A 13833-nucleotide genomic window follows, 5' to 3' on the forward strand; every position below is an offset into this window, starting at 1 on the left:
TTTTTGCCTATTTTTATTGGGTCTGACCCAAGAGCAACTAAGCTAAGCCTGTGGACTCATCTAAAGGTAAAGGTAAAGGTACCCCTGCCCATACGGGCCAGTCTTGACAGACTCTGGGGTTGTGCGCCCATCTCACTCAAGAGGCCAGGGGCCAGCGCTGTCCGGAGACACTTCCGGGTCACGTGGCCAGCGTGACATTGCTGCTCTGGCGAGCCAGAGCCGCACACGGAAACGCCGTTTACCTTCCCACTGGTAAGCGGTCCCTATTTATCTACTTGCACCCGGAGGTGCTTTCGAACTGCTAGGTTGGCAGGCGCTGGGACCGAGCAGCAGGAGCGCACCCCGCCGCAGGGATTCGAACCGCCGACCTTTCGATCGGCAAGTCCTAGGCGCTGAGGCTTTAACCCACAGCGCCACCTGCGTCCCTGTGGACTCATCTACAAAGCTGCAAATAAAACATTTTAAATGTGTTGTAAAGTGCAATATATGAATGAGACACCAGATGGCGAAAGTGAGTTATGCAAAATTCAATGCATTTTTTCAAAATGTTTTCTTAAAGCATTTTCACAGCATTTTTTTATATGTGTGTAGATTCCATCTGTGTGAACAGTGACACTGAATCAGGCACCCAAGTATCTTCAAGCAGAGAGGAAGACCACAAATCAGTTATAAAGAAAACTTCTCAGGCCACAGCACTGAACTTTATATTGCATTGCATTGACCTTGAGGCTGCTCTTTGGGTATCCCTGTTTCTCAGCCAGCAGAAATCACCCAACATTCAAAGAAAGTTCTTGTGCACAAGATTTTTCTACAAGTGTGTTGTTGGTTTTTGGAGTTTGTGGGGATGTAGGACACCTTCCACCCAAAGGTCTCCATTCTCCTATACTGTATCTCATTTAAGATCCTGAAGTACCTGCATATGGGCACCTCATTTTACTAATACAGATAATGATGTGGTAGGAGCAAAACATTTCTCCATTTCAACTATTTATGGAGTATACCCCACACCCCACATCTTCTATTCTGGCCAGGAAGTTTCATAGCTATTTTGGATATGAAAAAGGGGGTAGAAGAAGTATGAATCAGTTGCACTTCTCCCCCACCCACCCCACTACTTTTCAGAACTCTCTCTCTTTTACTATATATGTAATGGCTACTTAATGCAGAAAATATAATACCACTATTAAGACATAAAAAGGGCATCTATGTCATGATTCTTGGCACCATAGCCCAGTGCTCTTTTGGTGACCCTAACATGGCACAGTCTCTAAATGTTTCATATGCCGAGTGATTTCTCATACCTTTTATAGCTAGGATCCAGAAAGCCATTAATTTATAGTGAAAATAAAAATTGGATGAGTCATTATTTCCGGATTAGATGTGAATGTAGCTTTTTTTAAAGAGAGAGATAATAAAAGAGGTCATCTGTTCAGTCAAAACATAACCTGTCACAAATATTCCTTAGTGTCCTGTTCTGATACCTTGTTTGGATTAATAAACCTATGATAGCAGGATCACAAAGAATGAAATGAGTAGATCAGAAATGCTCTAGGTTTCTTAGGGAGAATTATAATCATTTACAACATTTTGCCAAGGCAAGGTAGAGAGAAATCACTGTTTGTTCAAGTTATGTACACCCATACCCACCCATTTCTGGGTCCAAATCTTTTTGAGCTTTCATACTCCAAGTTTAAGAGTGGAAAGTTTCTTAACTAATCAGGCAGAAATATAAATATAACATGTGTTATAAGATGTGGGTTTTTGTACCTTTCCCAGAGTACACTGAAGTGTAGGTGGGTTCCCACGAGGCAAGACACAGTGGTAGCAGCAAAAACCTTTATTGAACTGACAGGCCTAGACAACATGAGCAAAGCAACTGCTTATACATTTCTGAAGGCCTGAGCCACTCCCACTCCCAACGTGATTGGCTGTCTAGACTTCCAAGCTGCGAATCATAACTTAGAGTTTAAGGGCCAATGGTAGAGGTCCAAATCCTGAATTGTTCTGTGATTGGATATCATGTATTGAATCAGAACACAGGAGCTCAGAATCCAGACTCCAGACTCAAGCTCAGGCAAACACAGACCACTGAATACATAACATACACATGTTCATTCAAACACACAAAAGCGCCAGGCTGCTTCTGTAACTTTAGGGAACAAGATTCCACCGGTTTACATAAGTGTGGCCAGATCAGCAAGAGACACAATCCATCTTTCAGGCAGCCTTAAATAAATCCTAATAGCAGATTAACAAAGAACTCCCATTTCCCCTGGAGACTTCATTAGCATGAGCTTTTACTGAACTCTCCCAACTCCAGAGAAGCTATTTAAAAGACTGTGTGTTAAGAGCAAAAAAGAACAAGAACGCTGCTGCTGAATTTTTTATATTTGCTCTTCTCAGGGCACAAAAACAGCTGGCTGATATTTTAAAGAAACACTTATCTCAGAAAAGAAAGGTCTTTTTAGAATGTACAGATAAAATGCCATTAAGCTTTATGTATTATATTACTCAGAGCCAATAGGGCTTGTCCTGAGTATCTGTGAATCAAAGGGCAAATTTTTGACTGTGCCTGCACAGAAGCAAGCAAAGACAGGGCGGAAATCCTACGTATTTTTGAGGAATTTTCTTTGACAACCTGACAAATCTGAGGAACGGACTTTTGACAAAATGATTGCAAAAGCCGCCACACGCTGGTTACAACAAATACAAACAATGCTAGTTTGCTTTATTGCTGAACTGAGTGCGACAAGTTAGGCTAGAACCTTGATAAAAAATAACAGAAAAGATGTGATTAAGTTAGTTAAAAACAACAACACAACCCTAATTATTATAATGACGAGCATATAATTTCCGCTCAGGAACCAAAAGGCAGATAAGCCCAAACTTATTATTTTAAAACTAATTATTTCTAAGCCAGCTCGTGGCTTAAGAGGCTAATTCATTAGTTTTGAACATTGATAGTAAAGCTGGAACTCTCTGTTCTCCCATCTTGGAGGGGACACAACTGGTGGGAGTGTACTTTGAAACATGGAAGTAATTACACGGAAGTAATTGATTCTTGACTATGAAGAAATACCACTTAAGGCAAGCACTGCTGTACAAATATAAAAGGAAAACCCAGTATGAAGCACACAGAGAACAAACCTCTCTTTTAGGTAGTCATGTACATTTTAATGGGAAAAGTTTCAGCTGGTGGCAATAAAGTGTGCCTAACATGCGTTGAAATTGGCTGTGATCTTCCTAATTATGACTCATGATAGCCCACTGTGCTAAATTAGATTGTTCAGCTCATGAGTCTCGAGTAATTTCTGCATTTTTCACACAAGGGGGGTCGGGTAAGAGAGATAAACATAAAACAAAGAGAAGTCAACATGTTTTCATAAACTAAGGTTTCAACACATGAGTTTCAAATATCAGAATAATTGATAATAATATGCAAAAGGGACAGATGGTATCAGAAATGATTTGGGAAGCCAGTTTCATATTTTGTACAATCCACCACAGAGCCCCTAATCTGGTAAAGTTGCCTATAAATCTTCCATCTATATGAACTAAATTCCAAATCTGAATTAAGGCTCCAATCCAGACAACTGCAAGACTGACTATTTAGTCAACAGTAAAGTTGTGTTTAATGGTGTTATTCTAGATAATTTTATGTATACAAACTTGTTCAATGGGGCTTACTCCTGGAAAGTGTGTCAATGCATTGAACACAGAAAGACACTTAACGTTTATTCAAAAGTTTTGTTCTCTGAAGCTCCAATTCTAAAGCACTGAGCACAGTGGAACTCCCACGTAAACAAGAATAGTATTGTTTTGTCAATTCCACATGCTCAGCAAGTTATTCTGACCTTTTTTAACAGCAGTGGTCACTGCCACCCGTCAGCCCCTATAGCAGACGGCGGAATTTCAGAGTCCATGATGTAGCCTGAAATGTGGTTGAATAAAATAATCGAAGTTCTGCCCAAGTCTCTAGGTGTACATGAAAGAACTGTATAGATTACAGCCTCTACTTGCAGTTCTTATTTTCAAAGACACAGGTTAAGAAGCAGCAAGGGAGAAAGGACAATGGGTTGTATCCTACTCCAAGTAAATCCATTGAAATTAATGGACCCAAGTGAGAAAGTATTAGTTTCAGTAGGTCTACTCTGATTGGATACAACCCAATTATTAGAAATTCCTGCCCTCGCCCATTTTCTAATTTAACCTAATTTAGGTTGAATCCAAACTATTTCGAGGAGGAAAAGAAGAAGAAGAAGAAGAAACATTCACTCATTGGGACACTGAAACTCTAAGTTTTCCTCAAAGTTTACAGTCCCATGAAGCATAAAGAAAAGTTTGCAAACTGGAGCCAAGTAGTGAACACTGTTAACAACTCAAGACCTTATAACATGATTTGAAGTCCTCAACACTTATGCCTACAAAATTCAAGAGTGCAAAGCTTTAGTTTTATAGGCTTGAACACTGGAAAGCACTTTAATGGAGACAGCAACGATGAACAAATGAACCACGACTGGTACTTGGTACACTCTCATCTCTAAGCCATTTGCTAACTAGCCACTTAAGGATATTATTGTTTCTTGTCCAGGTTAATCCATGTGAAAGATTGGAAAACTTGGGCTAGCTTCATGACTTTTGCTCCTCTGGCCAAACTGGTTAACACCAGTTCGACTGTCATCCAGGTCAGGCACTCAGGAGGCTCACAGGCAGGACTATGTGGAAGGAAATTATCCTCAACTAAAATAGCCCTAAGTCTCTTAGGGTTTTTAAAGGTCAAAACAAGCACCTTGAGTTGGACCCAGAAACTGACTGGAAGCCATTGGACATAACAAAGTGTTTGAGTGTCCAAGCCCATTTACAGTGGTACCTCGGGTTAAGTACTTAATTCGTTCCAGAGGTCCGTACTTAACCTGAAACTGTTCTTAACCTGAAGCACCACTTTAGCTAATGGGGCCGCCTGCTGCCACCGCGCTGCCGGAGCACAATTTCTGTTCTCATCCTGAAGCAAAGTTCTTAACCTGAAGCACTATTTCTGGGTTAGCGGAGTCTGTAACCTGAAGCATATGTAACCCAAGGTACCACTGTACTTTTCTTCCTCCCTACTAATTCCTTTTCCATTCATATCATGTCTTCTAGATTGTATGTATGAGTGTGAGGGCAAGAATAGTCTTATTACTGATATTTGTAAGGCTCTCCTTTGGCAGATGAGGTGGGGGAGCCAATAAATAGTATCAGAGAGCCATTCCTAATGGATGTATCAAAAATACATTAGGGACCAAATGTCTGCACAGTTCAGCATATTGATGTGTACTTTCATTTGCATAAATCAGCAGCCCACAAGTTCAACTTCTGCTTCCTCTTGGGAAGAAGACAGCCACCACCAGCATGTCTGGTTTGTCTAGAGAAGAACTGGGAGAGAGACTGCGGGTGGGATGTCAGTGAATTATGACAAAATGAAAAAAGAACACATATTTAGGAGTTAATTTTTTTTAAAAAAGGAAAAGGCACAAAAGCATCCTGGGCAATCTTGACACACCAACTCTTTGCTTTTAACACAGGGGAAGAAAAATCACAAAATATCTAGGAAATTTCAAAACCATCCAAGATAAGCAAAATGGATTTTTGGATGACAGAGCCACCCAGACAAAACTGACACATTTCCCCAAGACAATCAAATTAGTAGGAACTGAGGAATTGGTTGCTGTGTTGTATTTTCAGTTAAGCTTTTGATTCAGTGCCTTATAAAACCCACTCTCTAAAGCTAATTCTAATCCGCTTGGCTACAAAGCGCAGTCACATGGGCTGTAACCTGGCTGATGGGCTGGGATCACAAAGCAAAGTCTCAGAGTCATAGGCTGCAGGAATCTCTCTTAAGGTTGAATAAATGCTTCTCTCTTTCCATTCCCCAGGTAGGACAAAAAGAGGAAATTTAACAAATGGCACAAAAGTGAGAAGTGAGAGGAGGCAGAGCACTGTCATAAGAGGTAACAGATTTCAGAATTGAAAGCTCTGGAGAATTACCATGAGGTAAATAGATACCATGAGGTAAATAGGGAAATTAGAAAAGTGGAAGTTCAAAAGGTAATGGCTAATGAGTCTAAAGTACACTACATGTAAAAGCATTATTTTATGAGATTATCACATGGAAGTACCTGAGTGCAGTGGCTTTAGGCATTTAATAAAGCATGAAAAACAATCCTGCACCATCCACATTTATCTTTTGTGCCATGCTTTCTAGGCATACGTCCACACTTTCCAAGTCTGCATGTGAGCACTTCTTTTTTTGCCCTGACATTTTCCACAGGAAAGTCCAATCTTTACTGCTGAATCAGAGCAAATGGCAATTCAGGTTTCCCATGGATTGCTCTTTGCACTGATTCAGAAGTAAAGAGTGGGTTTTCGTGGGGGGAATGGTGGGGCAAAAAGATAAAAAGAAAAAGCACTCGGACCTGGAAATCCCAAACTTGTGCCTAGAAATGCTCAGCAACCACTGTGATTGGAACGCCAAGAGAAGGCGTTTTACATTTCTCTATCTGTAGCTTTAATAAAGTTTTCTAATTAGGAATTTCCCTTGTATTCAGAGGTATACGATGAACAGCCAGTTCTGGTGAGAACAAGAACAAGGGGATGCACCGCTATAATGAAAAAGTAAAGTGGGAATTCTGAACCTTGGGTTTCTGTAAGTTACTTCTACATAAAAAGAAAAACCGAGTCATTCTGGAGAGTGACGGATGTTATGCAAAAAACTCTGGGTATTCTGAGGCTGCTTAGAAAGATCTGAATAAGTTTTGTTTGAGTTCCCTCATGGTCCTAAAAGTCTCAACGCTTCTTGTTTGAGAGCCATGACATTAAAGCAGGTTAACAGCAGGTTTAAGGTTGTCTTTGGTGAGGCATCAAGCAGAGACTTCTCTTTCTTAGTGGCCTGGCTCTTTGGGGGTCAGTAAGTCCCTAGAACAATTGGCTGATATCCTAGGTTTAGGATTTGTGGTTTCCAAGTACTGTACACACTCTGCTGTCGCACAAACGGAGGGAATGGGTAGTGGTAGGCTAAGCAGATCATCTTAAGGAGGGTAAAAGACCAATGTTTCTGATGTCCAAGAAAAGAGGAAGGTGAACTTCTTTATGATAGTTTCAGGAATGCAGATGGACCATGAGGGTGCAGGGAGGACACCATCACAGTATTCCCTTGCCTAGCATTTCAGGTCAAGCTAAACATAGCCCATGTGTTTATAACCCGCGTGGTGGTAATTCAATCCTTCTGTAATTGGTTTAAATTGCAAGGAGGTTACGTTCAACATAGAATTGAAAAATCCTCCAAACCATAAGCTGCCAAGTATGCAAGCTGCCTGACATCAGTTTAAATTACTTTGTTAGGTTTCTAAGATGACAGCTAATCATTTAGGAGAATGCCATTACATAACCAGACATGGATGCATCCTGCCACATTAAGAATTATCAATCAAACCCCTAAAAAGATATTGGGTGATATTCAACAAAGTTTGACTCCAAGTAGACCCACTGAAATTTATGAACACAATGAACAGTAACTGTATCTTTGCAAGTTCCTTTCTTTAAACCACTGTTTTGTGTTCCATATATGAAGAGTTTTATAAACATCATACTATTTACAAGCTAGGTATTATTTCTAACACCATATGCACTTGCTCTTAGGCAAAAATGCTGTACCTGATAACCAACCAGTAAAGGAAAACCAAACTGCAAATGTATGGCAAAGTATTAATCCACATCATGAAAGGGGGTAAAAGCAGCCATGCATTTAACTATAGCACAACAACAGAAAGCTGTGGATAGACATAGATGTGACAAGGCCCCACAGAAAGCACTTGCACATTAAGGCATTTCATATCACAGTCATTTCATTTAACAGATGCTCCCTGCAACACACTGGGACATTTGCATGCCATGTGAGTGCACCAGTGATCTGCAAGCTCCAAGGCAAATCAGCAGCTACATGAGAATCGGCCTGTAAGCACCAGTTAAATGAGACAGCAGATACCTGGAATGTCTAGCAGGTAAATGCTTTTGATATTTCAATCACACCTCACTGGAAGGATTCTAGAGAACAAAAGAGATTATGCTTTTAGAGATTCACTGTAGGTGAATATTGGAAGACTATCATTGCTTTTTTCAAATGCAAACGTTACTGCAATAATCCATTTTGTGAAAGCAGGGGTTGCGATTTTAATATGAGACAACAGAACTGCCACTAAAAGTCTTGACACCATAATAGTAGTGGCAGAACTCTTCAGGTCTACACTTCATTGGTAATCCAGACCACTCTTTGATCTCCAAGCGCCCCTAGTGATCAGCAACCTAGCACAGCCAGGTAGGAAAATATTCAGTCTTATTAGTAAAAGGTAAAGGGACCCCTGACCATTAGGTCCAGTCGTGGCTGACTGGGGTTGCGGCGCTCATCTCGCTTTATTGGCCAAGGGAGCCGGAGTACAGATTCCGGGTCATGTGACCAGCATGACTAAACTGCTTCTGGCAAACCAGAGCAGCGCACGGAAACGCTGTTAACCTTCCCGCCGGAGTGGTACCTATTTATCTACTTGCACTTGCACGTGCTTTTGAAGTGCTAGGTTGGCAGGAGCAGGGACCAATCAAGTATCCTGAAGCTAATGCCTGAAAAAGAACTTGAAAGGTTCCGGTGCTTTTCAGTCTTTAAAACATTGTCATATTGAACAATGAACAGCCGTTCACACAGGTTGCAAGGCAAACAGGAAGAAAGTGCGTAGAAAATTGGGTTTCGTGGAGACTATGTAACCTCTGCACTTTTTGGTAGGCAATAATTACCCTCTCCTCAAAACATTATACATTTTAATTTAAATATTTATAAACCACACTTACATAAAAAATAACAAGACTGTGTACCACATAAAAACACAATATTACAACAACAGCAGCAACAACAGCAGCAATAGATTAGTAAAAGTAAGTAAGTAAGTAACTAAGTAAGTAAGTATCAAACACAACCCAGGTTTAGTTTTTTAATTTGTATACTGCCCTTAATCTGAAGATATCAGGATGGTTTACAACATAAAAAAACAAAAGGAGAACACGAAGTACGTAACAAAAAAACCAAACAAACCAGTTGCCCCACAAACACACTTAAAAGGCCATATATTGTTTAATCAGCCAAAAGCTTGGTTATAGAGAAAAGTTTTCACTTGGTGCCCAAAGATAGGCAAATTAATAAATGTTTTAACCTTTTCAGGGTTAAGTGAGCAAGTCCTAAATAAGTCAGGGCAAACCTCTGTCACTGTGATGTATCAGGAGCTCCTTTTAAAAGTGCATATGTCTGTACTTCAAGTAAAAATTCAAAAGAAACATTTCCCCATTGCTGTAACTCAATGCAAGAGAAGCTGCACCCCCTGAATTGCTGCCTGGGCACATGGCAGTAAAAAAATAATGCCAAACATAGTCACCACGTGGAGATATTTATTAAACCAGAAGAGAAAGATAAGCTTGTTGTACTCTGGAGATTACAACTCAATAATCCCACTGTGTAAGCCACAACAGTTTTGAATTGCTGCAATAAAATCTATTTTTGAAGAGTATGAATCACTCACTTTATTACTGTCAATGACCAGGATCCAGTTTTTGAAGATTACATGCTGCGGGTGCAAAGGCTCCTGACAGTGAATAACAGCCCTACATCCTCCCCACTGCCCTTTTCAGTGTGCACACTTTGAGTATTGATTATTGAATTTCCATACCGCTTAACATAATAAAAATATCTCTAAGCAGGGTACAAAAAAACTGAAGCAACAACAGAAAACTTAAACAGAACAGTTTGAAAATACACAGTTACATATAAAAATGGTACATTTATACAAAGTTACTAATATACTGTATACAAATCAACATAAATTCATTTTCCTTCTAACAAACCCTTCCTCTCAGTCTTGGGTTCTCACTCAGCATTCAAACAAATTCAGCTCACCCACAAAAGTCTCACAATGGAAAGAGAAAGTCTCACTCTAGACTTGTGTTTTATGGAGGAAAAGTGTTGTACACTTTCCGGAACCCCATCCAGCCCTCCTCTTCCTCTTCCTCCTCCCACTCAGTCATGGAACTTGAGCTAGAAGTCTCCTTTCCTGTAATGGTCTGGTGCACTGAGTGCCCATAAGTGGGGGGAAAGTGAGCTACATTATGCCCTACGGGGATCCGCCCAAGGACGTTGCACCCACAGTGAGCTGGAGCAAATCCACTCTGTTGTTTTATTGCTGTAATTCAATGAACCACTGGAGATTACAGTACTCTATGTACTTTTGCTGCCTTTGCTGTGCATAGAACTGAAGACCTACGTGACTTGCAACTGATAAAACATCTAGTAGTTAATTATGATATCACTGCAACTTTCACGGGAGGAAAACACTAATTATGATCAATACATTGCTGAGCAAACAATTCTTCCCTTCCCGAGCTGTTTTCGAAAGGAGTTTCTGAGCATGTATTTGCCAGACACAGCCAGGAAGGCCTGTGTGCAGAAGCAGACTAATCTCTCTGTGTGTGCACCCATCAAGGTGGATTTGTGTTTCAACTTGCCATTTCATATTTCTGCAATCCATGAATTACCTAAAGAAGAATGCATTCTGATTGGCTGCAGAAATAATCCACACATACAAGGGGCCTGCGACAAAATGTAGCCATATGGAATGTTCAGGGTTCCAACAATGCCCTCCCAAAAGATATTCCATTCCACCCTCCCCCCATGTTTCCAAACACCCCCCCCCCAAAAAAGTCAATGAGCATTCCATGGCCACCAAGCACACGCAGTTCTCACTGTGCTTCTTTTGGTGTTCGCTATTAGTTCATACAATGATTAGCTGAGGCCATTTTGGCACCAGATCTTGGAAAAGAACAGGAGAAATACGGTATAGTAAGGAGGAAGTGGAACACTTAAGCAATCATGAACTGCCTCTTTTTTTTCTTTTTTGCAACTCATTAATAAAACTAGCTTCCAGTCTGGGATAAGGGTTAAGAGTTTCCAGGGCAGAAGGTGATGCACAACCAACATCTCTCCTAATTACAGTATATGCACAGCTTTAGAGAATATTGTGAACAAACCAAAGCTTTCGTTCCTAAGCTACTGGGGGACCAGCTTAGCTCATCCTGTTAGTATTTATGGCAATAACTCTTCTTCTCTCCAGATGCACACTGTTCAGCTGGCAACTCAGCATGTCAAAATAATTTCGTCTTCATATCAGCTACCTACTTGCCTTCAAGGCTAAGGGAGGCTGTGCCAGTAGCAGGTCTATCAGTGCTTGTTGCAACAGCTCTGCCCCACCTCCAAGAACACCTCCACTAAAGTGCTATTAGCACTATCCTTTGAAAATACATCATTTTGTCTGATACACATGAAAGTCACCTGGAAGAGCACCTCATCAGGGCAACCAAGTGTGAAATATAGAAGACTCAGATGGCAGAAACTGGGTGCAGGACATATTTTTTAAAAGCATGAACCACGGAGGGCTGTGAAACGGCCACTGTTTTGACCCTTACCCTTGGCTGCAGCATTGCCAGTATTTCCCCACAACCAGCAGCCTGTCCCAGCAGGGCTTGGGATAGGATTGATTGAATATAGAAGATGGGAAAGGCAGCACTAGAGCACCCTGCCTTAGAGCCTAAGAGCCCCAGCTTGGTAATCCTTGTTTATGATCTTGGAAGGCAAAAAGCTATCATCACCTCTATATTGGATATTTAATGCAGGCACTGTAACCACCTCGAAGAAGTTTGGGTGGCTCACAGTTTGGGAACCTGTGCTTTATGACTGCCTATTGCAGAAATAGAGCTACAAAGCTTACAGAATCATGCAAAATCATCACAGGAGCGTTATGAGTTTATAACCTTTTTTTTTTTTTTTACTCCAGAAGCGGTAACAGGAACAGACAATTCTCTTGGGGCAGTGGATTGGAAGATGGCTACTGATGGCACAATCCGATGCATATCTCAGAAGGAACATGGGAAGCTGCCTTATACTGACTCAGAGCACTGGTCCATCTAGTTCAGTATTCTTTACACTGACTGGCAGCAGCTTCCCAGCGTTTCAGGCAAGGTTCTCTCCCAGCCCTTACCTGGCGATGTCAGACTCAGCCTGAGGCCTTCTGCATGTAAGGCAGATTCTGTGGCGCTTCCAAGTTCAACGGGACTCACTAAGCAGTAAGACTGCAGTCCTGAATTGCCCACCTGCTGGCTGGGGAGTGCGGGCACTTGTTGATATTTACACCTGCAGATATAATCCCTCCACTAGCTAGAACACACACACACACACACACACACACACACACACACACACACTCATGTACATATACACCAAGTTCTTGTCCGCTTCCTATCACGAATCACCAACATTCACACGTGCGCACAACTTGGGCAAAGGAGACTTTCAAGAGCAGGTATCAAACGGCACCAGGATGTGCTTGAAGCAAAAGCGGGGATAGCCCCTCACCCAATTTGCTCCTGTACCAAACTCCCCCGCTTTTGAGAAGAAAAAGCAAGTTCGATACCTCCCTACTTTCGCCCCCATCCCGACGGACAGAACCCCCCTCCCCACAAACCATTACTACGGAGAGTTCCCCCTGGAAACGAGCAAAACAAGGCAGCCCTTCCTGTCCGGGGCTTAGAATCAAAGTATCGTAGAGTTGGACGGCGTCCCCGAGGATCATCTAGTCCAACCCCCTGCCATGCAGAAATCCTGCCCACAAACCATCCCCGGCTGGGCTCGACCCTTTGGCTGGCGCGCTTTAGGGGGCCAAAAGCGCGACAAATCCCGAAGGCGCTTCCCTTTTCTCCTGGGACCAGACTGGCTCTATTGCATAAGCTCGACGGCAGATCGCGAGGGAGGGAGGTGTTGGGGGGTGGGGAGGGGGAGAAACAGACCCAAAGCGCCCGGACCGCGGTGACAACTTTGAGCCCAGCAGCCCCTGTCGGCGACCCGTCCTTACCCGTCGCGGGTTGTTTGGGTTTCCTTCTTTAGGCGGCGCAGGAACCCCGAGAGGCGCCGGGCGCGGGGAAGGAGGGCTTCTCGCCGGGCTTCTCCTGCTGCTGCCGCCTCCTCTTCCCGGCTCCCGCCGCCTCAGGCTCGCCGTCCAAGTCGCGCGTCTGGCAACGAGGAACCAGGAAGGAGCCGCTCATAATGGAGCAGCAGCTGCTGGCGGCGGCGGGAATGAATGAGCGAAGGCAGGAGGCGGGAACTCGCGCGGCGCTCGCTGCGGCTTCGGCAAGGAAAGATCCTATGAAATCCTTCCTACCGGTCCCCAGAAGGGAAGGGACGGCAGCCCTGCCTTCCGCTCCCAGCTTGGCCGCCGTAAAACCCCAAGGATCCGGCTCTCCTGACGCAAGGGGCAAAGCGATCCAGAGGTTTCTTGCCCTCTTGCGTTTTGTTTGGATCCCGGTTTTCTCCTTCTTCCCACCCCCCTCTCTCTCCCCTCACCGCGCAAGCTGTCGAGAAGATTAATAAATCCCGGTTGGTTTGTAGGCGAGATCGAGCAAGGGATCTAAGGAGATTTACAGCGCGTTGCTCGATCGTGTTAAATCCTTGGCGCTGTGATAGGAGAGGAGCTGCCGATGTCCAATGAGAGGGGTTGGATCAGTGGGAGGCTCCGTCAGTGTTCGTGGAAGTGCATGTACTTGAAAGCACGCGTGCAATTAATGGTTCAAAGATCAGGGCATAATCTGAGCTAGCCCGCAGGATTTCTTCCCATAGCGGCGACATCTCTGCTAATAGGGATGAGGACAAGTCGCGATGAGGACTTTCACTCGGTCCCCAGTTAGGCTGCAATCATAGACGCAGTTACCTGAGAG

At 43.0% G+C, this 13833-nt stretch overlaps 1 protein-coding gene across 1 annotated transcript in view; it reads right to left on the reverse strand.

Annotated features, from left to right (window-relative positions):
- PKIB (cAMP-dependent protein kinase inhibitor beta) overlaps positions 1 to 13428 on the reverse strand; it is a 37222-nt gene extending 23794 nt beyond the window's left edge. Inside the window, exon 1 of the mRNA XM_079970837.1 lies at positions 12975 to 13428. The gene's annotated coding sequence lies outside the window, so the exon portion shown is untranslated. The remainder of the gene's footprint in view (positions 1 to 12974) is intronic.
- Between the last annotated feature and the right edge of the window lie 405 nt (positions 13429 to 13833).

This window comes from Podarcis cretensis, assembly GCF_951804945.1.
Source record: "Podarcis cretensis genome assembly, chromosome: 3".
Classification (NCBI taxonomy): domain Eukaryota; kingdom Metazoa; phylum Chordata; class Lepidosauria; order Squamata; family Lacertidae; genus Podarcis; species Podarcis cretensis.